The 25,214-nt window shown below is 45.5% G+C and overlaps 1 long non-coding RNA gene across 2 annotated transcripts; it reads left to right on the top strand.

The window, feature by feature from the left end:
- The first annotated feature begins 104 nt into the window (after window positions 1-104).
- Window positions 105-24,465, top strand: LOC121133850. Of its 2 annotated transcripts, XR_005870862.1 has the most exons (5): window positions 105-226; window positions 4,281-4,435; window positions 7,452-7,713; window positions 23,614-23,750; window positions 24,121-24,465. It is a non-coding gene; the product is annotated as an uncharacterized LOC121133850 (long non-coding RNA). The 2 variants fall into 2 exon arrangements; XR_005870863.1 differs by lacking the exon at window positions 7,452-7,713.
- Window positions 24,466-25,214: the final 749 nt, after the last annotated feature.

Raw genomic sequence — 25,214 nt, 5'->3', positions numbered from 1 at the left:
GGGAGGAAGTGGGGGCTATTATTACCATCTGAGAAGAGGAAGAATGGGGTGTAGAATTCTGATCTCTGTGCCAGCGGATTCTAGATTCCGTGACAGCATTGGTAGCTGGGCATAGTCTATGAGCCTGTAATCTCTGGCTGGGGAGGCTGAGGCAGGAGAATCGCCAGAGCCTAGAAGTTCAGACCAGCCTGGACAACTAAGGGAATACTTACTATCTTCAAGCAAAGTAAGGGATGGAGTGGGGGGGGGGTGGAACTCAGACGGGGTGCTCAGGGAAGAGGAAAAGCCAAAAAGGCTCTTCCCATGCCTCACACGTGCTTCTCGGTGGGGATTTGCAGAGCTGAAGACCTCTGTTTAGGCTAGGGAGAACTATGTGGCCCTCGGTGAGCGACTGTGCCCCAGGAGGGACCGTGTAGAGCTTAGGAGAGCCTTAGAGGGAAGCCAAGGTGAGGGGGCGTTTTCACTGTCCTAGCCCTTCAATTATTTACTCTCCGATCAGCCAGCATCCCCTGGGTCATGTCTGTCCAGTCAGTTGCCAAACAGAAGTGAAAGGCATGCTCCATGACCTCACAGGCGGGTCTCAGGGCACCTCCGAACCATCCCGCATCTCTAGGAGAATGACGTCTCCCTGAGACTCAGCTGTCACGTCTTTTGCTTTTCCATCATTTTACTTGACTCGGGAGATCATCTGGGTCACTTTCCATCATGAAAGCAGTATGATAGACATGTAGAAAATTCAGCTTCAGCAGAACACCATGGGCTGATGCTGAGCCTTGGTGCTGGGGACACCATAGGTAGGAAGCAAAATGGACATGCTCAGTCCTCTAAAAGGAGCCACCAGCTTCTCGGCATCTGCCTCTGGCTGCTACAGATGCCTGTGTGTGTGTGTGTGTGTGTAAAGAATGTGGAAACCTGAATTAGGAAAATTCACCACAAAACCAGCATATGACATCATTAAAAACAGGCTGGAACAGACAAAGTGGGATTTGGTTTTAAGGCAAGTTGGTAGGTTCGGAACTACCCATTTCCTAAAAGCTATCTGTTCTAGGCACCTCTTCCAGAAAAAACTCACAATCCCTGATGTGTAACAGCATCAGGACCAAACCGACTGAGGAATGCCCTACCAAATTCTGGACCAGTGCCCTTTAAAATCAGAAGACTGTGTCAAACGGGGAGAGTCAGACTGTCACAGACTGGCAGACACTAAGGAGAAGCTGTGACCTAAAGAGTATGAGCATCTGGGGACATCAACAGGAAGTCTCAGTAACATCTGTGTCAACATCTACTTTTCCATTCTGAAGGCTGTGAACATCAGCAGAATGGAGGAGCACAGGATTTCTCTGAGCTGCATCAGCAAACTTCCTGCAAATCTCAAATTATTCTGAAAGAAAAAGCTCACTAAAGAGAAAAAGTCCCTCCCAAGCCTGGATAACCTTTGGTTGTTAGGCTTTCCACAGAAAGATGGGTTTCCAGCACCCAAACGAACGCTGTCCTGCTGCTGTCTTTACGCTGACCTGCGGGACATCCATCACAGTGATGAACTGTATGCTTATTTCCTTTGGAGCAGATGGTGCCAACGTCTTCTGAAATGGGACCAGAGCACATGGCTGTTCATACGAAATGCTGTCTTCCCTCTGTTAGTGAAGCATATTTTGTGCCTTCTCTCCCTCTGCCATGGTCCACAGTGACTGGAATGAATTCACAATTCATAGGCAGAGGGTTGAGGAGAAGGCTCAGTAGTAAAGCATTTGCCTTACAAGTTGAAGACTTGAATTCAGATGTCTAGAATCCAGGGACCTGTGATCCTAGTGTTGTGACATGGGAAGCCGAGGCATGGGGATCCCTGGGAGCTTGACAGCCAGCTGGCCTGACCCATGAGTTCCAAGCCGTGAGAGACGAAAAGTGGGAGGCTGAACCCCACTCCCCACGGACACCCACCCACCCACAGCACACATCCCATGAGCTCAGCCCAGGCCGAACCCCACTCCCCACGGACACACACCCACCCACCCACAACACACATCCCATGAGCTCAGCCCAGGCTGAAGACTGGCAGTTTGCCTAAGGTTGTGTGGTTTCACCTGCTAAGCTGTGACACGACTCAAAAAGACCCCCTCTCCTCTCTGTAAAAACATTCCCAGCATCAGGAAAATTGATGTTCCCTCTGACTCCACAGTAATGATATCACTCAGAAGAATTCCCAGACAATTTATCCCCTTGCAAGGAAATAGCTTCTCCTTTCGGTGCCCAATCAAGCAACCACAAATCAAAGATCGCCTGGCTGTGTTCCACTAATAGCACAGAAAGCCATTAGCTGGAGTCGTCTGAAAAGGGAAGTTGCTGCAATATCTGTGGTCTCACAAGAAAAGCTTCTGTAGTGTCAGATTGCGGTTGTCAAGAGGCTCGGTGGAGTCAAGCGTCACATTTCTCATAGCGAGAGGTTATTTATTACCCACGGAACGAACAGACTTTCCCTTGCTCCTTTGCATAAGACCAAGAGTCCTTTCAAGTTGAATTAAGCCTAAACGCAGAAGCAAGGCAAAGAAGGTGGCGCCCTCTTCTGTGATCTGCGGACTCCGCAAGGTTCTCTGTCCTCAGTCTTAGTTCATGAAGTTGGATTCACTGGAAATATTCCTTTGGGTTAAGACCAATCATCATCATTAACTTAACAGAAACATCTATTTTTCTGGGGGATGAGAACTACTCCCTAGTCCCTTTCTTTGTGATTATGAAGGGGCTACAAACTCTGTGACTCTGTGGCTTTGCCCACAGGCAGGCATTGTACCCATTCCCTTTGGTGGTTGGTTCAGGATTGGACATGGGACAGACTCCTGGCTAATTGGACGCCTTCCTCGGTTTGTTCTAAGAAGGATGTGTGTCTTATGCGGGAGTGGAGGCCGGGTGGTGGGGGAAGATGACCAGAAAAAACTCATCTGAACTGAAGAAAATGAAGAGACAGAAAAAGGATTGTCCTTGTGGTATTGTGTGTGTGTGTGTGTGTGTATGTGTGAGTGTGTGTGCATGTGTGTGTGTATGTGTAGTGTGTGTATGTGTGTGAGCCGGTGTATGTATGTGTGTGTGTGTATGTGTAGTGTGTATATGTGTGTGTGTGTGACTGTGTGTGGTGTGTGTGGTGTGTATGTGTGTATGTGTGTGTATGTGTGTGTATATGTGTATGTGTGTGTATATGTGTATGTGTGTGTGATTCTGTGTGTGTATGTGTGTGTGACTGTGTGTATGTGTGTGGCTGTGTGTGTGTGACTGTGTGTATGTGTGTGACTGTGTGTGTGTATGTGTGTGACTCTGTGTGTGTATGTGTGTGTGACTGTGTGTATGTGTGTGACTGTGTGTGTGTTACTGTGTGTATGTATGTGTGTGTGTGACTGTGTGTGTGTGTGTGTGTGTGACTGTGTGTATGTGTTTTCCAGCATCCTCTGTTAAAGCCCCATTTTGATTAAGCTTTGGTGTGTTTGTACTTCTGCCAGGAGGGGGCAAGAAGGAGCCCCTGGCCCTCATGGGCGTGGCTTCTCTCTCGGTTAACACCCTTCCCCAATGGGCAGGACAGAGCCTACCTGCTGGGCCCAGACCAGTTAGGAACCTCTCTCTACTGTCAGGAACAGAGTGCGCTAAGGAAACAGGAAATTGAAAATGTTCCCTTCCCCAAGAGAAGGGAAGCCAGAGTGTGGTGGGGGAGACGGGTAGAGGCAGGGCTGGGCTTTTCTGGCTTTTCCTGTTTTGTTTGGTTTTTCAACAAGGTTTCTTTTCAAGGTCTCAAAACTTTTTCTTTTTTAATTACCCAGCTGAGAAGACCTTTGCCTGCCTTCTGCATCGGTCCTCTTTCCGGTCTTGGAGAGGCCATAGAGCTGGTCCTGTCTGCACTTGGGTTGGCTCAGCCGACTCGGGAGAGGAGGGGCCACACCCGGGACTCCAGTGGCCAGGGAGCTCGGGCCTGCTGGGGCAGGGCGCTGCCTGGGACAGGCCCGCGTCGGTGATCCATCGATGGTCCGCCTCAGCTGGGCCTTTCTCGGGCATTGCACTGCGGGCAGCGGGCACGCAGACGGTTCAGTGGGGCGGTGGCTGTCTGCCTGGGGCCCGGAGGCCTGCTGGGAGGTGTGTCAGACTGGAGCAGAAGCGCGTGGGGATGGAGACTGATAAACTCCTTTTGTTCTTTTCAGTTATAAACAGTCCCAGGATTTGTTCAGAACTCTGCCACAGATGCTGGTGCCCTGCAGCTGGGTGGGGCAGACCTCGTGACCTTTACGCTCTTGTTTGTGTGGCAGCCTCCCGGATCCCAGGCTTTCCGGGTAACAGAAGAGGAGTTCTGGAACATCAAAGGCTTAACCACATTCACTTCCTGCATTGTTCGGAGATGCTAGAAGAAATGCTGTCCTTGCCGTGACTGGTGAACTCCAGGCTCAGAACATTAGAGTCACAGGTACCCGGGACTAGAGAGACGGCTCACTGGTTAACAGCCTTGCTGTTCTAGCAGAGGACCCTTGTTTGAGTCCCAGCACCCACCTAGCCATTGTAACTCCAGCGAGTCTGAGGCCCATTTTTGACCTCTGTGGGCACCAAGCACACATTTGGTGCACAGACATACTCACAGGCAAACATCCATCCATATAAATAAATAGATCTTTAAAAAAAAGACAGTGATACCTCATAGCTATTCCTCCATCAAAGATGACAGCCCTGGATCCCCATCTTTCTGAGGATATAGAGATATTTATGTGGTTCTCAGATGAGCCCTCTGAACCATGGAAATAAGTCCTTCTTCCCTTGAATTTTTGGTGTCTATCACTTCAGTTAAACTAGGCTATTAGGGTGACCAGTTACCACATAGTCCATTACTGCGAATGCTTCAGATTGCTAGATTCCTATGCATGCCTTCATTGCCACCACCAGCAAATGCTCCCTGGCCACCCATATCTGCTACTGAAACACCAACGCAAACAGCCTTCACCTCAGGATGCCAGCAAGACTTGAGATTTGGTAGTGTCATCCATAGTATCCTCCTGCCTTCCAACCTCTCTCCTCTCTCTCTCTCTCTCTCTCTCTGTGTGTGTGTCTCTGTCTCTCTCTCTCTGTCTCTGTCTCTCTGTCTCTGTCTCTCTCTCTCGGTCTCTGTCTCTCTCTGTCTCTGTCTCTCTCTCTGTCTCTCTCTCTCTCGGTCTCTGTCTCTCTGTCTCTCTCTCTGACTCTCTCTCTCTCTCTCTCAGTCTCTCTTCTCAGCTCTGTCTGCCGGACAGTTCTCAGACTTAGCTTTCCTTAGACAATGAAAAAGCACTTCCAACGGGAGGGGTCCCGTCACTCACACTGGCTGTCCATCCTGCTAAGATCTACTTGGAATGGCCTCCCTCATCCAGTGCTGTGACCGTCCTGAGAGGACAAGGCTCACTGAGGAGGTCCCAACCGTGAGAATGCTCCCCTCCTGGCTTCTTGCACTAGGTTGACTCAGTGATGTAGAAATCTTTCTCTGCAAGGGTGAGAGACACGGGGTGTAGCGCCCTGTCTGATGGGAAGGCAGCTCCAAGCCCTACAATTTGTCTAAAGCATCCCTGTGGCAGTTTGCCGGTGCTAACACCCAGGCAGGCTGGAGTGACTGGGACCCACCCTCGGAAGCGAATTAAGCCCTTGGGTGAGACTTTCTGGCAGTGGCTTTCCATCAGAGCTGTCTGTTCCCCAAAGGGGAGTGAGACTTGGATTGTTTTCACTTTCACAATGATTGCCTGACACGCTGGAGGAGTCATGGCCTTCCTGGGGGTGGAGAGATGCAAGCTAATCTGCTTGTGTAGTACCTGTTGCTCATACACTGCTCTTCATACATGTTGGATGCTCTGTGCTCTTTTTTCCCCTTTGTCATTTTTTTGATGACTACATTTTGATCTTTGAAATTTTCATACATGTATTTAATACTTTTGATTTCACTTTTTGACCCTTTTTATCCCTCTCCCACCCTCAACAGGCCCTGCATTCTTCCTAATGTCCCTCTGCAAGGCTATGTGGAAAAAAAAAAACACTTTGGTAATTGCCCGAGTCTAAATGCAAACTCCTAAACACAAGTGACTTTGTACACAGTGGTAAATTGTTTTTGAAGCACACAAGCACCTTGAACGTCAATGGATTGTTTATTTTCATGCAGCTCGCATGTGTGTTGTGTGTATGCGGTGTGTGTGTATGTGTGCATGCACGTGTGTGCACGTGTATATGTGTGTGTATGTATGTGTATGTATGTATGTGGTGTGTATATGTGTATGTGTGTGTATGCATGCGTGTGTGTGTGTGTGTGTGTGTGTGTGTGTGTACATGTGGAGGTCAGACATCCATGTCACATATCTCCCTCAGTAGCTCTGACCTTTATTTTTGACATAAGGGCTCTCTCTGCATCTCGATCTTGCTGATTCAGCTAGATTGGCATCTTCCATCTCCAACTCCAGTACTAGTATTACAAGTGCAGGCCAGTGCATGCAGCATTTTGTAAAATATGGGTTCTGGAGGGGTGAACTCAGGTTCTTATGCCTCCATGGCAAACACTTTAACCACTGAGCCAGCTCCCCGGTCCTACCCTAGTTTTTTGTTCATTTGGTTTAGAAGCAAATTAAGAAGTATACATTTTTACTTTTCACTTAAAAATTTTGTCCCTCAGAACAGATCATGAAGAATAACTCTGTATAATAGAAATACTTACTAGGCAACATGCTTTGAGAATGTATTTAAGGCAAGACACATGATTACTTCAGAGACCTCAAACCTTGACATGTTGGCCATTTACACCTTAATTTCTCAAACAGAGGAATTACGCCTTGGTTCCATATTCTTTAAAAAATATTTAGATGCTTTTGTTATGGTTATGATGTCAATCAAAAAGAATTTAAATCTGTGCTTTCTGCATCACTCAGGACAGTGTCCTTAGATGACAACAGACATTTAATATAGTTCCTGTGTTCAAATATTTGTTTATGATCATGAAGGCAGTGATAGTACTCAGTTGATGGTCATTGGCTAATAATAAAATAATAGAGGGTAACTCAGCCTTCATGTATCTGGAAAACTAATTTATCTGCAATAACCCCTGTGTTAAAAGCAAACAAACAAACAAAAACACAGAGGAACTCGGAGTTGCGGCACACTTCTGTAGGCCCAGCACTTGGGAGGTAGAAGTGAGAGGATCAGGAGTTCAATGTTATCTTCAGCTACTTCATGGGTTCAAGGGCAGCCTGGGTTACACTGAGACTCTGTATCAAAAGAACCGGAAGTAAATAAAAAGATGGAGGAGACAGACCTTACTTTGTTCCCCCTCCCCTTTGTTGCATCCTACAAAGAAGAAGAAAGATGATGGATGTTTTATGGATACCTGTTGTTTTATCTTTGGCACAGTGGCTTTGCCTTACTCTATAATTTTTAAGCTTATTTTATGTATATGAGTGCTGTATCTGCATGTACACCTGCAGGCCAGAAGAGGGCATCAGATCTCATTACAGATGGTTGTAAGTCACCATGTGGGTGCTAGAAATTGAACTCAGGACCTCTGGAAGAGCAACCAGCGCTCTTAATCTCCGAGCCATCTCTCAAGTCTACAATCTACTGCTTTTTGAGCTAGCAAGTGCTCCACAGTTACTGGCCTGCTTCCCTGGCAGCAGCCCTATCACTTATGTCACAGCCTTGGCACAATTCTGTTCCTGCAGGCAACTGGCTATGCTGCTGCCACTAAAGGTAACTTTAACTAAATCTCTGTCGCTCTAGTTATAAGTAAGACTCAAGAGTCAAAGGCTGGGGTGAAAACCTGCTAGCTCAGAGAGGGTGAGTAGCAACTGGCTAACCTCTCCTTGCTGGCAGTTCTGAAAAAGCCCATCCTTCCACTCTGTCAAAACAAAACAAACAAACAAACAAGCTGCACCACTCCAAACCCCTCCCTACTACTTCCTGTGCGTCTCTCTTCTCTTCCTGATGCCCTCTGATGCTCCATGATGACTTTCTGTCAGCTAGGTGTTCACTCAGCCTCCTGACGAAAGGCTAATTTTATTTAATCAATGCAAGTGTAAACTCAGAGTTCACAGTGTGATCCAGTAGTCCCCAACAGATGCTGTCATCCAGACTTTGCTCACCTTGGGCAAATATCTCAGAAAATACAAGTGACACCTTAGCCCTAGGCTAAGAATCCAGAGCTTCTTCCAGACAGGATTTGCTCAGGGAGGCAGTCACAGATCCCTACCACTGCTGTCCTAGCTCATTATCTCGGTGGCAGGGAAGGTCTAGAAATACCAAGAGAGGAAGGAAGAGCAATGATATCTCCAAGGACGTTTGGGAAACCTCAGGCTCCGGATACAGTTCATGAAATGATCTGGAAACTGGGATCAGAGACTTAGCATCCTGATGAGAGCCCTGCAGCCCTCCTATACAGATGTAAGGGAGAGAGACGGCACGCTCTGTGAATTCTGCAGCTCTGCTGGGAGGCAACAAAGACAGAGTCACTGGGCCTGGCTCCCTTCTCCTGCATCTGCACCTTTAGCTAAAGAAGCCAGTCACTCGAGGCCGTCCTGCTGGGACCTGTTGTCAAATGTGGTCCAGTACTCAGGGATTCCCACTTTTTCTTCTCACAGATCTCTCCTTCTGGATTTCCACACATGTGACTTCTGGCAGTGCCACTAAGGCTTTTTTTAAAACCCTTGTGGAGAAATCTTGTGATGAAGCCATCAGGAACGCCATTAATATTCAGTAGGCAGATACTCTGGGGACTAGCATTTTGCTAGGTTCCATGCCAGATCTTGGTGACACAAAAACAAGGGAAAATGGAAACTTCTTTATCTGCTGGGCAAAGACATGCCCAGGATTGGTATCAGGAGAGAATGTTTAAGGACTCTGGTTTGGCTTCTGACTCTGCCAGGAAATTACAAAGCAGTTAACTCTCTGAATTCCTCAGCTGCTTAATTTAATTAGCACAGGGTATGCACGGTCCTGTTGCTGGCACTGCCCCTCACGTTCTGTGTTGGGGAATCTGTGAGCCCAAGGAGAGTCACGGGTAACGGGGGTAATTCTTTCTGTGTTCTCAGAGGAGTCTGGACATGTGATTTCCTCCACTGTTTAAATTCTCATGCCACAGTTGATATATGCAAATAAACGAAGGGGCCCAGGAGCCACAGCGGTGCTTGCGAGCCTTCCCTCCAGGGATCTCCATCTCCATCACTGGGCGGATGGCTTTCCTCTTAGTATCTCTTCTCTAGCCCCCTAGCAGCGGATGGCATTCTAAGCTGGGTTTCCGGGAGCCTTGGTATTAAAGTAACTTAGCACGAGCTTCTCCTAGCAGTACAGATTTACCTAAATCTTGTGCACAGACACAAGAGTGCCTCTGGGGTGAGATTGTTAGGCAACAAGTAAATGAATATTCGACCTCTTCTGCTTGGAAAATTAGCAGTATCTGAAATTTCCAGTGGAATCACAAATGCTGTCATGCGTCTTGATTTTTGCCAATCCAGTGGGTGAAAAATGTCATCCACTTACTTATTGCCTTACTGAGTGTCTCTCTGCTGTTAGTGGGCCTGAATATTACTTGTGTATGAACAACCATTCATGTTGGGGACTTCTTGTTTTCTCAGTTGCCTTCAGAGTGGTCATCTGCTGCCCTAACACGCCTCTGCCTCTCTTTCTCCGTTTCTAGTTCTTTAACTTGCCTGTGGGGCACTCATCTATGTCTCTGCCCATGCAGCGGCCACTTTCATTACTTCAATTTTATGCTATCCCTTGATTCTTATCCCTTTCTAAGAGTGCTTTACTGTGAAGTCTCTGCTCTTTGTGTAAATGTGAGAACCACTGACCGATAACCTCAGATATTCTGGGTAGCTTTTCATTGGAATTGAATCTGCACTTTGGGGGGGGGAAGAGAAGGGGCATTTGTGAAATATTTTTGAAATATTGGCATGCTTCTGGAATAATTGGTGGTCTAGAGGGAAGATGTACCCAGTTATATTGCTACATCATATGATGGATAGTTTCAGCATGAAAGAGAGCTTGTGTGAAGATTCTCAGTCAACATAGATTACAACTCTGGCTTGAAAAGTCCCAAACTGTCTACCCATTTTTTCCCCAGAGCACTTGGGGTTGGAGATAATCATAGGGCTATCATTGTTGATGCCCAAGGGGGCAGTCCAGAATGATGATGATGGTTCTGCAGTTGAATTAGTCTGCCCTGGACCTGTATAACCAAACCACGTGACTATCCATTCTTTCCCATTATCCAAATTTGTAAATAAAAACATGGAGATACTTCTAGTGTTCTGTTTACCCCAAACTCTGTTTTCATCACTTAAGAGGTCTGTCTTTTCTTTCTCAGATAGATCCATTTAGCATCTCTTTAATGTCTTGTGAAAACTATTTTTACCAATGTTGCAAGCTCAGTTTCTGATAGTTTTGCCTCCAGAATTTTATTGAGTCCTTTACTACTATTTTCTGGTCATACTCCAACAATAAGTTAGAACACAACAAACTGTTACACATGATTCTATATTCTACACAGTTACAGGGTTTGGCCTGAGTTTAAGTCTTGACTTTGCCTTACTATGTAGGTAGCAAGTACTGCATAATCTTTCTGGTTATCTGATTTTTCATGTAGTACAGAGAGCAATGATTTTGAGTTGTACACATTACAAAGAAAGAGTCTTTCTTGTTTGCTTTCAATACAAGAGAAGGAGTAAATGTCAGCTTTGGACTCTAGCATGGAATAAGACAGCTCTAGTTATTCACAAAGGACATGTTCTAGAAGGCAAACTTAGGCTTACATAGAAAAAAATTCTGGCCCCCAAGGAACCCAAGAAATGAGTAAAGCTAGATGAATTAAAGCAAATGCGGATGGACAAAGCAAAGTGAGATGAAGAGATGGACAGCTGGAGTGGGGGGAAGGCAGCCCATGCTGCACATTGCTTCCTGGGGGCCCCAAATTTGATGTCTGCAGCTTTCCAGTATAAGGGACATAGTGATGTCAATGAGAGATACTACAAAGAGGTCCACATGGTTAACGAAGAAAGCAGGTTCAAGGGGACAGCTCTTTAGAAATGAGGGGCTTTGAACAAGGTTTTGAATGGTATAAGACTAGCATTTGACACACAAGAAAAAGCAGGTAGGCAAAGAGACAAGAGATAGTCCTGCCTTCCAGAGATGCTTTGTGGAGGCTTGGGCCTTTATGGCTGGGTTTCCTGCAGAAGGGACCTGTGCCCTGCAGAAGGGACCTGCGCCCTGTTTCCTATAGAAGGGAACACAAGCTGACAGCTTTAACACGGGGAGGGGGATGGTTCTGGCCCCACACGGCTGCAACTTTCTCCTCCACATATTAGAACTTAGCTTTGTAGAACGCTGTCATGCATGTTTCTCCTGACACGGCCCAAATCTGGCTGTGTGTTTGACAAATGCAGAACATTTAGAAAACCCATGCAACATCAGTGCCTAATAACTTCTGCCTTAAACAGTGAGGCGAACCACAAACTTAGAAATGGCCGGTATCCTTCTGGAGTGATGGGTTCCACATTTCCTACCTGTTCTGAGAAGTCTCTTCTCACTGTTGCCTGGTTGTTTGGACAACGTCACGGATATTGATGGCTGGGGGTGTAGAAATGAATCTCAGAAATAAGAGGAACCTAGTCGACTTTCATTTGCAGTTTGTTTTCCTTGGAAGCATGAAGTTTTGAGAGTTTTCAGACAGCTCCAGAGTTAGACAGATTTCTCTGGGAAATACAGCATGCACAGTTTCCCTTTTGAGAGGAAAATTAGATTTTTTTTGTAGCCTGTGACTATCGCAACCCATCTGAGTATTTGTATTTCAAATTTAGAGTTGCATTTCTCTATTGCTGTACTTTGAGGGGCTGCGGACCTTGGCTATTCCTTAGAAGAAATGTGGTTGACAGTTCCTCAGCTGCTGGCAGGTTCTGACCTGGGCCTTGGAATATTACAGGAAAAGATCTGAAAGAACGTGAACTTTCTCAGTCTGAGATGTGCCCCTCATTTAAGAAAGCCCAAACTTTATATATGAATGTTTATTTCAGCATTAAGCATCATAACCCCAAGACAGAAACAACTTGAATACCCGTTAACTGATGAGTGGGTAAACAGTGTACAGTAGCAGTGTACTCATTAGACAGCTGTGCTGCAACAGGAAGAAACTCAGTGGTGACGAACCTTTAAGATGTAAAAGACGGGAGCCGGGAAGACTCATACATTCATACGTGTATCTCAGTGAACTTACAGTGAGTGGCTGGGTGTGCGGTGGGGAGGAATGTCCTGCTGGGAAGTGTGGCCTGTGTTTAAGGATGACACAGTTTTAATGGTCATCCTGGCAGTGGCTGTCCAGTGGTGTGAAAATTCTCAGACACTGGTTGTGAACTTTCAACAGTGAATTCCAGAGTATGTAGTCTGTATTGATAAAGCTATTTTGTAAAAAGACAACTGTTGTGGTCAGTAGCCCCAACACAGCAGGAGTGTTTACATGCCTATCAGTACTTTCCTCTCCCTGCCACATTCTTATGGCGTCTTTGGGGAGGTTTGGGGAGGTGTAATCAGGGAATCATATTTACTAGATGACATAGTAGGGTTTTTTGTTTTTTTGAAAAGGTCCATTAGGCATCCAGGTTTTCAGGCCACTAATTCTAGACATGGGACAGACATGTGGTTCTGGTGCTGTCTGCTCTCCAGAGTGTACTCCTGGGCAGAGACAGCGGCAATGGGATCACATGGGCAAGCGGAGTGTTCTGAGTCTTCCTCAGGATCAGTGGCTGCATTGGTCCATGGGGGAAGAGGGAGCAGACATCTGTGGAGAACAGGGTTCAGACATCTGCGGGTTCCATGGTGATAGCACTCTGGTGAATCACTCAGCTTTATTCCAGAGTATAGGGAATCTGTAGGATTGCTAGGCCTGGGGACAAACCCTGATTTGCAAATCTGTAGGATTGCTAGGCCTGGGGACAAACCCTGATTTGCATTAAGTGGCATGTTCCTATCATAAGGCTGGGTCAGTGGCAACATGGTCCTATAGCAAGGCTTCTAAAAACAAGTTCTAGTTACTATATGTGCAGCAGGGGAAAGGCTTCCAGCAGGAAACTGTGCCAAGGGTCACGCTAGAGATAAGTCAGGCATCCACCCAGGATTAGAGACAGTTTTGAGATAAGGTCAGTCCTCGGGGCCTAGAGACATTCTGGAAAGGGCAGGTAAAGGGCAGGGATTCTCACTGGGGGTAAGGGGTGGGCTTTCCTCATCTTTCCGAGCTTAGAGAAAGCTGCCAGGCTAAGACAGACTGGAGCACCTGACCAGCAGGGCCTCCCAACAGTGGAGCTGCTGATTAAGCCAAGCTCTGGCTTCCTATTGGGTGTATATTGAGGCACTTCAAAGTTTAAATCAACATCCTGAGTCATGCACACATTTGTTTGAAAGGTTCCCTACCCAAATTCACTATCCTCAGACATCAATAAACATGACACTTGGCCTGACCCACTGACATTTCTTCAGAGAAGTGTGCACATCTCAAACAAACAAAATGTTAACTTGGGCTGCTAAAGTCTTGCTGTTCTGGTATTGGTGTACATGGCTGTGGAATGCATCTATATATAACATATATATTTACATCACTAATTGCCAAGGAGCAAGTGAGAAATATTTGCTGCCTGTCAAAATAGGTTCTGCTGCTAGAACACAACACAAAAGAAGTGTTTATGAAAAGACCAGGGATCAGTGTGGCGCAAAAATTGTACAAGATGCTCTGGTCCTCGGAAATGCCCCCTTCTGCTCCACGCCTGTCTGTGGGAGGAGAGTTGTTTCTCAATGAGACGCAGCTTTGTTCACACGTTGTGTTAGCAAAGGAAGCAGTCTGTGTCACACAAGGAGTTAAACGATTCCATTTCTCATCTTCATGGTTCTCTGTGTGGACACAGAGCTGGAAATCTCTTGAAGTGGTTCAGTTGGCTGCTCTTGGAGGGGCTGCTTGTTAAACATCACGGTTTGCTGGTTTCTTGTGTGTTTCCAGGGGCCAATAAGCTGTTTGTCCATCCTCACTATGAGGCCCAGGGAACAAAAGCCAGAGCCCCAGGAGCCTGTGGTGAGGGCTGAGATGACCTTTGATCCCCATTAGTGAGGCTGGGTGGAAAAGGAGTAGGGTTTAGCTTCAGTCACATTTAATAACAGATCTTGTTAGGGTTAAAAAAACAGCACTGGATTCCAGCTGCGACTTCATCCCGGGAGGCACTCAGACTGTCTTCATGCACAGCAGTACTGGGTGACCACTAACGGATCATCCTCAGCCCAATGGGGACCAAGGACCCCTGTCTGCCTCTGCCCAAGTCCACAGGCACTGCTTCCCCTCCTGACTTCAGCACGGCTCACTCTTCCTGATGCTCCCACAAAGTTCTGACAGAGACAAGGCACCGATCCAGAGTTTTCATTCATAAAACAGAAGCCGGACTGCAAAGCGATTCCGGAGGGCGGGGAGTTGGCTCAGCAGCGAGCAGTGCTGCCTGGGTTCTATCCCTAGGACTCAGGTTAAGAGCGGAGAACGGTGGCCGGACAGTCCTGGTGCTGGGGAGGCAGAGACAGCCGCGAGGATCCCTCGTGCCATTGCTCTTGGCGACGGGTGGTACTCAGTTAGTTTTCTCTTTTAGCACCCTGCTGGGGTTTTGAGGAGTCTTGACCCAGCCTGGCGAGGCTGGGAGCTGAGGCTACACTAGCTCTTCCCTGTGTGAGTGAGAGCGGGTCATGCGTTTTCTGTGCTGTTGACTGGCGCTTAGGGCCGTTGTCCAAGTCGGCGGTTCTCAACCTTCCCAGAGCTGCCCCCCTTTAGTACAGTTGCTCATGTTGCGGTTACACCCCTCCCCACCATAACCTTACTTCTGCTGCTTTATAACTGCACATTTGCTACTGCTATGAATCTTAATGTGAGTATCTGATATGTGGGATGCGGGATGGTCTTAGTGATGCCGGTGAAAGCGATGTTTGACTCCCCCAAGGGTGGAGACCCACATGTTGAACAAATGCTGCTCTAAATGTTCTCAAAGGGTTTTTTTTTTGTTGTTCTTTCTAGCTTCCCCCTTCCCTGATGCTTATGCCTGTGAGGAGAAATTTTGGGGTATTTTAAAAAAGATTTCTTTTTGAGGCACAGTCACACTGTCTATCTCTGGCCTGGAGTCATGGGAATCTGCCCTACTCTGCCTCCCAAGTGCTGAGATTAAAGGTGTAAACCACCACGACTGTGTCCCGTTCTGTTTTTTTTTCCCGTGGCTGTTGGTATTTGGGGGCACTTTGCTTCTTCAGTTCCAGGTCTGAAATATACGAGGCAAAAAGGAAAATCCTTGGAGCACGCTATGAAGTCACCCCGTGGATCTGCAGGTGGCTCTGCCTTCTCTCCCGTGGATCTGCAGGTGGCTCTGCCTTTTCTCTCCCGTGGATTTCCGGGTGGCTCTGCCTTCTCTCTCTTTCCCCTCCTCGCGTTTTATGTAAAATGCTCAGGGTTTTCACTTTTGCCAAGCAGGAAAGATGGGGAAAGCCAGTGTCTCCTATCTGTCAGAAGCCATCTTGGAACACATTTGAGAGAAGGGAAACACGTCCGCTTGTAATCGTACCTTACATAACCTGTGTTCATTTTGATGTCTTGTCAATGTGCTTGTGATATTGTACAGGGCAGTAATCAGTGTGTGAAAGTTAATATCCTCTTTATCCCATGTGTTGTATTTTAAAATATATAAAATGTTCTTTGGGTTTATAGATTTCACAATTATCATTTTAATAGTCACTGATATTTAATGCTATGAACATCTCTACTTAAGGAAGCATTTTTTAAGCCAGGCGTTGGTGGCGCACACCTTTAATCCCAGCACTCGGGAGGCAGAGCCAGGCGGATCTCTGTGAGTTCGAGGCCAGCCTGGTCTACAGAGTGAGTTCCAGGACAGCCTCCAAAGCCACAGAGAAACCCTGTCTCGAAAAACAAACAAACAAACAAACAAAAAAACACTAGACTATTCCTATACATCTCCTGGGCATGGGTTTCTAAGACAGATTTTTTTTTAGGTTAAACGATTTTTTAAAATTTATTTTTATTTCTATGTATCTTGGTATCTTGCTTGCACGGACATCTGTGTGAGGCTGTTGGATGCCCTGGAACTAGAGTTATAGACTGTTGTGAGCTGCCATGTGGGTGCTGGGAATTGAACCTGGGTCCTCCAGGAGAGCAATCAGTGTTCTTAGCCATTGAGCCATCCCTCTAGCCCCCAGATGGTATTTTTTTAAATGAATTTTGTAGTATATTGCTCTAATGCTCACGAAAATAAATTTAGAATTTTACAAAGTGATCTGCATAGCAACTTATTCACACCTTTTATCTCTTTTATATCCTACATATGCATCCTACATTTATACCCTACATTTCTCCTCTGTGGTCCATTTATCAATTAAAATCATAAGGATCCACTGTGCCCCTAACCCTGGACTTATCCCACACCTGCTCCAATGCTGGCCAGAGCAAAATTTCATTGATTTCTTTGTTTCAGGGTCGCACATGACTGAAGCCGGCTGCGAACTCACTGTGTAGCTCAGGATGGCCTTGCATTCCCGTTCCTTATCCTCCTGCTGCCCCCTCCTGAGAGTTGGACATAGACTCATGCCTGGCTTATGCAATGCTGGGGCCCTAACCCAGGACCGCATGTATGCTAGGCAAGCGCTCTCCTAACTGAGCCACCAGATTTCTGAAGATAGTGTGTCACCTGAATTTTGGGGGCCTCTTTGGAACCATGTCATCACAAAGAATGAAAATGTTCACTCCAGTTTTTACAGTATTCCTTTCCTTTTCTCAAAATTAAAACAAAAATCTTCCTGAGATTTAAGAGTGCCAATGAATCTAATAAATTTTAATAACATATATTCATGCTAGAAAAAAAGACATATGGTTGCTCACAGGGGATGTAAAGGTGCCAAAAATTTCAGTCAATTGAGTTCAGAAGATGTGTCTCCGAAGGAAGTTACATAAAAGGCCGAGGTGAGCCTGGGAAACACCAGGAAGACTAGGTAAGAGCGGTGATTGGAGTTCCCAGAGAAGCCACATGTTAAAGACTGCCAGGGAAGGGTGAGAAGGTCACTTGGTAAAGGTACTTGTCTCCAAGCCTGAAGACCTGAGTTCAATCCCCAGCACCCCCACTACTGAAGGAGAGGACTGACTCCTTCAACTTGTGATTTGATCTCCACATACCGCGGTGGTACATACATGCCCACCCATACATTAGCTAAAATGTAGTAAATCCTCCCCAGAAGACTGCAAGTCTTCATAAATCTGGTTGTGGAGGTTTGGAATGTTTCAAATCCAGAGTCACAATTCCAGTGGCTTTCTGGGGTCTCCTTGACAGTCAGTCACTCACTGTCCACCTCTGTGTGTGACCTAGCAGCCTTGGAACTCTCAGGGAAAGCCTTTTGGAATACCCTGACCTAGCAGACCATGACATTCTACAGTTACAGATGTCCGTAGGCAGCAGGTGGCTCATGGAATAGGTTTCCCACTTCCTGGAACTGCCTGCCTGGGTTCCCATCACTGCCTTGACCTGTGAATTCCTTCTGTTTCGTCTGTAACTATAAAATCTTCATGAAACCATTTCCATGCTGGAACTTGTTCTTTGGAACAGCTGAATCCATTTTCCTGACCTTACACCTTATGAGAGGGTAAAGAAAATGTACATACATGCCATGGAATATTATTCAGGCATAAAAAGAACAAAACTCCTGTTATTTTAGCACCACAGAAGGAACTGGGGGCCATCACTTGAAGTGAAATAAGCCAGTCACTAAAGACAAACACCCCCTGTTCTCATTCACTTGTAGAGACTGGGGAAGCTGGTATGGCAGAAGAGAGAATGGCTGTTTCTGGAGAATAGGAAGGGAACAGAACAGGGAACACAGAGAGAGCTTAGGTAGCAGACTGGAAAATACAGATGTGCAGGAAGGCTTGATGTTACGGTTTTGTAGCACAATGTGGTACTCAAGTCTATGACACTTTATATAGTTCAGAATAAATAGACACCTGAAGTATCACATGCAAATGATAAATGACTAAGAAGTTGAGATTTTAGCATGGATTCTCTCCCTCCCCCTTCCCCCTCTTTCCGTGTGTGTGTGTGTGTGTGTGTGTGTGTGTGTGTGTGTGTGATACAAAATGAGTGTAGACAATGCTCAGGTAATAAGTCTACAGTAAAAGGTGTTTCCCAGAAGGAAATGTTCCTTTGCAAACATCACCGAGACCAAGAACCAGAGCCTTACCACCCCAGATGCACCTGTGTGTTACTCTCATTCATCTAAGGTTAGCTATGATTTGATTCAGTCCTTGGCTGTGGGTCTCTGCTTATGCATCCATCAGCTACTGGATGAAGGCTCTAGGATGGCATTTAAGGTAGTCATCATTCTCATTATAGGGGAAGAGCATTTAAGGTAGCCTCTCCACTATTGCTTAGGGTCCTAGTTGGGGCCACCCTTGTAAATCTCTGTACAATTCCCAAGTGCCAGGTTTCTCTTTAAACCCATAGTGGCTCCTCTATTGATGAGTCTCTTTCCTTGTTCTCCTCTATTCCTCCCCCCACTCTGTCTTCCAGATCCCTCATGTTCTCCACCCCCTCCTCTTCTTCCCTCCTCTTTCTCCTCCTCTCTCCCCTCCCCTATACTCCCCATTTGCTCAGGAGCTCTTGTCCCTTTCTGCTTCACTGGGGGACTGTGTATGTCTCTCCTTCGGTCTCCTTGTTTCCTAGCTTTTCTGGAGGTGTGGATTGTAGGCTGGTAATCCTTTTCTCTATGTCTAATATCCATATATGAGTGAGTACATACCGTGTTTGTCTTTCTGTGACTGGGTTACCTCACTTAGAATGGTTTTTCTTCTAGTGCCATCCATTTGCCTGCAAATCTCAAGATTCATTGTTTTTTTTTCCGCTGAGTAGTACTCCATTGTGTAAATGCACCACATTTTCTTCATCCATTCTTCAGTTGAGGGGCATCTAGGTTGCTTCCAGGTTCTGGCTATTACAAATAATGCTGCTATGAACATGGTTGAACAGATGTCCTTTTTGTGTGAATGTGTATCTTTTGGGTATATGCCTAAGAGTGGAATTGCTGGATCTTGTGGTAAACTGATTCCCATTTTCCTGAGGAACCTCCATACTGATTTCCAAAGTGGCTGTAGGAGTTTGCACTCCCATCAGCAGTGGAGGAGTGTGCCCCTTTCTCCATATCCTCTCCAGCATAAACTGTCATTGGTGTTTTTGATTTTAGCCATTCTGACAGGAGTAAGATGGTATCTCAGAGTTGTTTTGATTTGCATTTCCCTGATGACTAAGGATGTTGAGTACTTTCTTATGAGGCTCTCAGCCATTTTAGATTCCTCTATTGAGAATTCCCTATTTAGTTCTGTACCCCACTTTTTAATTGGATTATATGGTGTTTTGGTGACTAGCTTCTTGAGTTCTTTGTGTATTTTACAAATCAACCCTCTGTCAGATGTGATGTTGGTGAATATCTTTTCCCATTCTGTGGGCTGCCATTTTGTTTTGTTGACTGTGTCCTTTGCCTTACAAAAGCTTCTCAGTTTCAGGAGGCTCCATTTATTAATTGTCAATTTCAGTGTCTGTGCTACTGGTATTATGTTCAGGAAGCGGTCTCCTGTACTAATTCATTTGAGGGTACCACCTATCTTCTCTTCTAAGAGGTTCAGTGTGGCTGGATTTATGTTGAGGTCTTTGATCCATTTGGACTTAAGTTTTGTTCATGGCGATAGATATGGATCTATCTGGAGTCTTCTACATGTCAGCCTCCAGTTATGCCAGCACCATTTGTTGAAGATGCTTTCTTTTTCCATTGTATAATTTTAGCTTCTTTGTCAAAAATCAGGTGTTCATAGGTGTGTGGGTTAATATCAGGGTCTTCAATTCGATTTAATTGATCTACCTGTCTATTTTTGTGCTAATAACAAGCTGTTTTCAGGACTATAGCTCTATGACAGTGCGTGAATCAGGGACGATGCTGCCTCCTGATGTTCCTTTATTGTACAGGGTTGTTATGGCTATCCTGGGTCTTTTTTTTTCTCCATATAAAGTTGAGAATTGTTCTTTCATGGTCTATAAAGAATTTTGCCTGGATTTTGATGGAGATTGTACTGAATCTATAGATTGCTTTTGGCAAGATTGCCATTTTTATTACGTTGATTCTACCTATCCAAGAGCATGGGAGATGTTTCCATTTTCTGGTATCTTCTTTAATTTCTTTCTTTAAAGACTCAAAGTTCTTGTGATACAGGTCTTTCACTTGTTTGGTTAGTGCTACCCCAAGGTATTTTATGCTATTTGTGGCAATTGTAAAGGGTGATGCTTCTCTGATTTCTTTCTCAGCCCTTTTATCGTCTGTATATAGTAGGGCTACTGATTTTTTTTTTAGTTGATCTTGTATCCTGACACTTTGCTGAAGGTGTTTATCAGCTGTAGGATTTCCCTGGTAGAGATTTTAGGGTCACTTATGTAAACTATCATATCATCTGCAAATAGTGAAAGTTTGACTTCTTTTCCAATTTGTATCCCCTTGATCTCTTTTTGTTGTCTCATTGCTCTAGCTAGAACTTCAAGTACAATATTGAAGAGAAATGGAGACAGGAATCATATTGAGTTTCTCTCCATTTAGTTTTATGTTGGCTGTTGGTTTGCTGTATATTACTTTTATTATGTTTAGGTATGTTCCTGTTATCCCTGATCTCTCCAAGACCTTTATCATGAAGGGGTGTTGGATTTTGTCGAAGGCTCTTTCAGTATCTAGTGAGATGATCATGTGGTGTTTGTGGATTTTCATATGTTGAACCATCCCTGCATCCCTGGGATGAAGACTGCTTGATCATGGTGAATGATTTTTCTGACATATTCTTGGATTCGATTTGCCAATATTTTATTGATTATTTTTGCATCAATGTTTATGAGGGATATTGGTCTGAAGTTCTCTTTCTTAGTTGTGTCTTTGTGTGGTTTGGGTACCAAGGTAATTGAAGCCTCATAAAAATAATTTGGTATTGACTCTTCTGCTTCTATTGTGTAGAACACTTTGAGGAGAATTGGTATTAGCTGTTGGATGTTTTGTTCTGCCTTCATGTTCCTCTCTCTCCCTCCCTCCCTCTCTCCCCCACTCTCTCCCTCCCCCCCCTCTGCCTCCTGGAGGGCCCGGGGACTGGAAGAGGAAGAGGCTGACTGGAGGCCCTTGGCACTCACTTCTCTGCTGGAGGGTGCAGGAGCAAGGCCTTGGTCATGTCTTTAGTTGAATAATTCACATGAGTAATTAGATCTGATCTCAAATCTTCATGCCGTTCAACAAGTCATTCTCTTTTTTACTTTTTTATTGGATACCCTTTAAAAAGCAAAAGTTTTTAAAGTTTGAAAAAGTCCCATCACTTTTTTTTCTCTCTCATAGATGGTGCTCTTGATGCCATGTTTGAGGAATCTTTGCCTGTCCCAAGTCTCAGACATTTTTCTTCAGACGTTTCAGTTTGGGAATTCACTCTAAACTGTTGACTACATTTTGAGTTGACTTGCATATAATAATCAGCAGTATTGATATCTAAAATATGCATAACTGTGTTCTTTTATGTTATATATCAAATTTCATTTTATAAATCACTAGCAGGCTTTTCTTTGCACATTGAATTGCACTGTTGTCTTTGTTAAAAGTCAGTTGGCTTATTTCTGAGCTCTGCTCTGCCCCAACAATGTATATGCTTGTCAAATAACACCACACAGTCTGATTTTCTGTTGCCTAATAGTAATCACTGACGTTCAGAAGTTCTTCAATGGCATTCTTTATTCAAATTATTTTGACTAGTCTTGGTTCTTTGATTTTCTACATAAATCTTACAATCAGTTTGCCAGTTTTCACAGAAGCACCTGTAGGAAGTTTGCTAGGGATTGTGTAGAAACCAAGGGAGAAGTTGACCAGTGTTGCTATTTGAACAGTACAACACTTTTGAATCCACACATGTGCTATCTCTCTCTATTTAGGTCAGAGGAGGAGGGATTGGGGTGTTTGATACTAATTCTAAACTACCATCAGTCTCATGATTGCTTAATCACTGGCGGTGAAAGTTGGAGACAACTCTTCAGAAGCCCTGACAGTCTTCTCTTTGCTCCTCCCTGTCTCTCCTTTCTTCTTCTTATACATTTGTTCGTTGAAAACAAAAACTTCAAAGGCTCAGTTATTACCGCCTATCATGTCTCTGCCCTCATCTACCGTCTAAAATGTTTATGTTGTTTTAATTTCTGGATATATACTTAATTTGGAAGTGTGTTACAAAGCAATGCTCAGTACCACATCAGGCAACACGAACACTAGGGCTTTAGCTAGTCCAGAGGACGTTGTTCGTTTGGGGTCTGAGATTGCTTTGGCATAAAAATGAATGAGCCGTGCACATGAACAGCCACTCGGAAACGTCAAGGCGCTGCTCTTGATGCTCTTACTGAAATGCAGTGCTGCAGGAATCTGTTGCATTCCGTTGACTCAGATCAGTCTTAATGGTGAAGCATATGAAAACCAAACTGTGTCAGAGGCAGTTTGTCATTTAGTAATTCCTACTTTTCTTTGATCGTGTAGCGTACTGTTGGGAAACATTGCTCAAAGGTGACTCCACGTGCATCCAAGTGCAGATGTGAGTCACGTCAGTTGACTGTGAGCTGGGTGACTGTTGCTGGCTGGAGTGGCTGAGCCCTCCATGCACCTGCCTTGTGCATTCTTGTCTTCCACTGAAGTAACCCTGAGGGTCCATGCAGAAGATGGTGACAGTCTCAAAACAGAAGCGGCCGAGTCCTCAAGTCACCACGTGGGGAACAGTGAGTTGTCCTAGCAGGAATGGTCACACAGACCTTAGTGTGTATCAGAAATAAAAGTTTAATATTGGGGCTGTTTCAGTAAATAATTTATTCTTATAAAAAGATTTTTCCTTTTCAGGGTAGGACTTTACATTAAGAGAAATAGTAACGGTTTGGATTTGTTTGCCTCTTCAATCAAGATACATAGAGTAAGGTTGGCCTAAACCAAGGAAATGACGGAATCTAATGCCCAATAAACTCATAGGAGTCTGTTCAAAGAATATATGTGTGTGTATGTACGTATATGTGTATATATTTATGTTTTGGTGTATAGTAGATTTGGGCCAGAATTCTGGCCCTTAAAATGCTTTGCTGGGTCCTGATCGGTTAGTGAATTTAACCTGTTAATTTTTACTTTAGCCTTTCTATTGTATCCCCACTCATGCAATTCATGTCCAGCCTTCATCATTACAGCTAGCACCGGGCCCGTGTTTGTAGTTGCTTGCCAGTCATCTTCATTTGCTCCTACAAAAGTATTTACAAGCTAAGTGACTAATACTAAACACCATCTTGCAAAACGCACCCTTTATTCATCTTTGTGCTGTATTGTACTTGCCTTGATAGGAAGCAGCTCGGAAAGGAAGGGTTTATTTATTTATTGTCTGAGGTGACACAGTCTGTCACAGTGGCGAAGGTATGTTGGCAGACGCCTCCATGCTTGTGGATGTGGGAGAGCGTAGTGTCTTCATGGTAGTAGGTGTCTAAGGCAGCTTGCTCTGATGTCTGGTAGATCAGGAAGCAGAGGACTAGACGGGACGGGCCATCGCTACCAAACTAAACCCCGATGACCTGCATCTTCCAGCAAAGCTCCACCTCCTACAGACTCCTAAAATAGTAGCACCAGCTGGCGACCAAGCATTCAACCACGTGAGTATTTCCGGGACAGCTCACCGGTGTTTACAGACATACTCTGTTGTGGTGGGAATTCTTCCGTTGTGCCATATACACAGGCATTGCGTGATTGATGTATAGACGCCTGGGAAACTTAATTGCACACGAAGTTCTATAGAGTTTCCCCCACAGAGCAGCGGGCTTGCTCTGTCAAATGTTCAAGACCTCAATTTGCTGTTGGCTCACCCCCAGCGCAGTCATGCGATCAGTCCTACAAATTCTCACGAACACCCCTGCAGCAGAGGAACGCCTCCCTCCAGGTCCCCTTTCCTCAAAACGTGTCCAGAAACGAAATTCCGACTGATGCATTGACCGGCACTTAACTTTAATGTTTGCTTTGCCCAAGGCACAGACCATGTCAGGGAAGATGGAGACACCTTCACGGCCTGTTAGTTACACCTCGGCAAAGCTGTCGGACAAGAGAGAAGCCTCCTGTAGCCATCGTAAATCAGCATCCCCATCTGTGAGGTCATCGGGATATTTCAAACGATTTTCAGCTCTCATTAGTCGAGGGCGTTCCACAGGCTGGCCCTTATCTTTTGTAACTTTTGCTGTCACAGCCTGAGAAAGCCTCTTGGGGGAGTGGCGTGTTCCCTGTGGGCTAGTCGGTCGTAATGAGCCACCAGCTGATGTGCCCTTTGTATATGTTGATACTAACCTTTCATGTTGCAAGATGTCGCTTTACCCTTGGCTTCTGCCATGTTACTCTCATTATTTCTAATAGGCGGCGGCAATTAGAGTCCTTGGAGCTGTTGGTCGCAGACATTCGGAGCGGGGAAGGGCCAGTCAGGGGGAACCGCCGCTTTTTCTTTACAGGAACAATGTGGTTGTGGTGCTCAGCCCAAATCTGCAGTGATGCTCAGTGGACCTCCGGCGAGGATGGGAAAGCCCACGCCCGGGCCTTTCACACGTCCTGTCCTCACGCTCACCACCGTCTGCATCCCAGCTCCTTTGTGAAGAATGACATGCTTGGCAGATATTTTAGGGCAGGGATTTGGATTAAGGACGATGCATTGAATAGAATCGGCAGTCGATGGGTATTCTCAGACAACCTCACCTCCACTCCCCATGGCTGGAAAGACGCTGACAGCCGTTTGGAGTAGCTCCTGGGTCCTTTGAGGATGATGGGTCTGGAAGGCCCCAGACTGCTGACTGCAATGTTTTGACTTTAACTCCACAGTTGTTGGAACCTAGTGGACCATATGTGAAAGGCCGTTCCTTCAAGGTCAGGGCAATTGGTGGCATTCTAACAGCCTAGCGGGAAAGAGAACGGAAAGGAGAAAAGTTCATATCAGGGCTAGTCAGTGCTAGGAAGTTACTGAAAGCACACCACAGAGTCAGCGTGCACTCTCTTTCAGCGACACCGGAGGCTCCCTGGGGAAGCACAGCCCTGGGTTGCCTTCCTTTCTGTTTCAGACCAAATGGAATTAAAGACTGAGC

Source organism: Mesocricetus auratus, unplaced genomic scaffold (genome assembly GCF_017639785.1).
Source record: "Mesocricetus auratus isolate SY011 unplaced genomic scaffold, BCM_Maur_2.0 Super-Scaffold_100024, whole genome shotgun sequence".
In the NCBI taxonomy this organism is placed as follows: domain Eukaryota; kingdom Metazoa; phylum Chordata; class Mammalia; order Rodentia; family Cricetidae; genus Mesocricetus; species Mesocricetus auratus.
The sequence above is the reverse complement of the archived record's forward strand: the minus strand, read 5'-3'. Positions and strand labels throughout refer to the sequence as shown.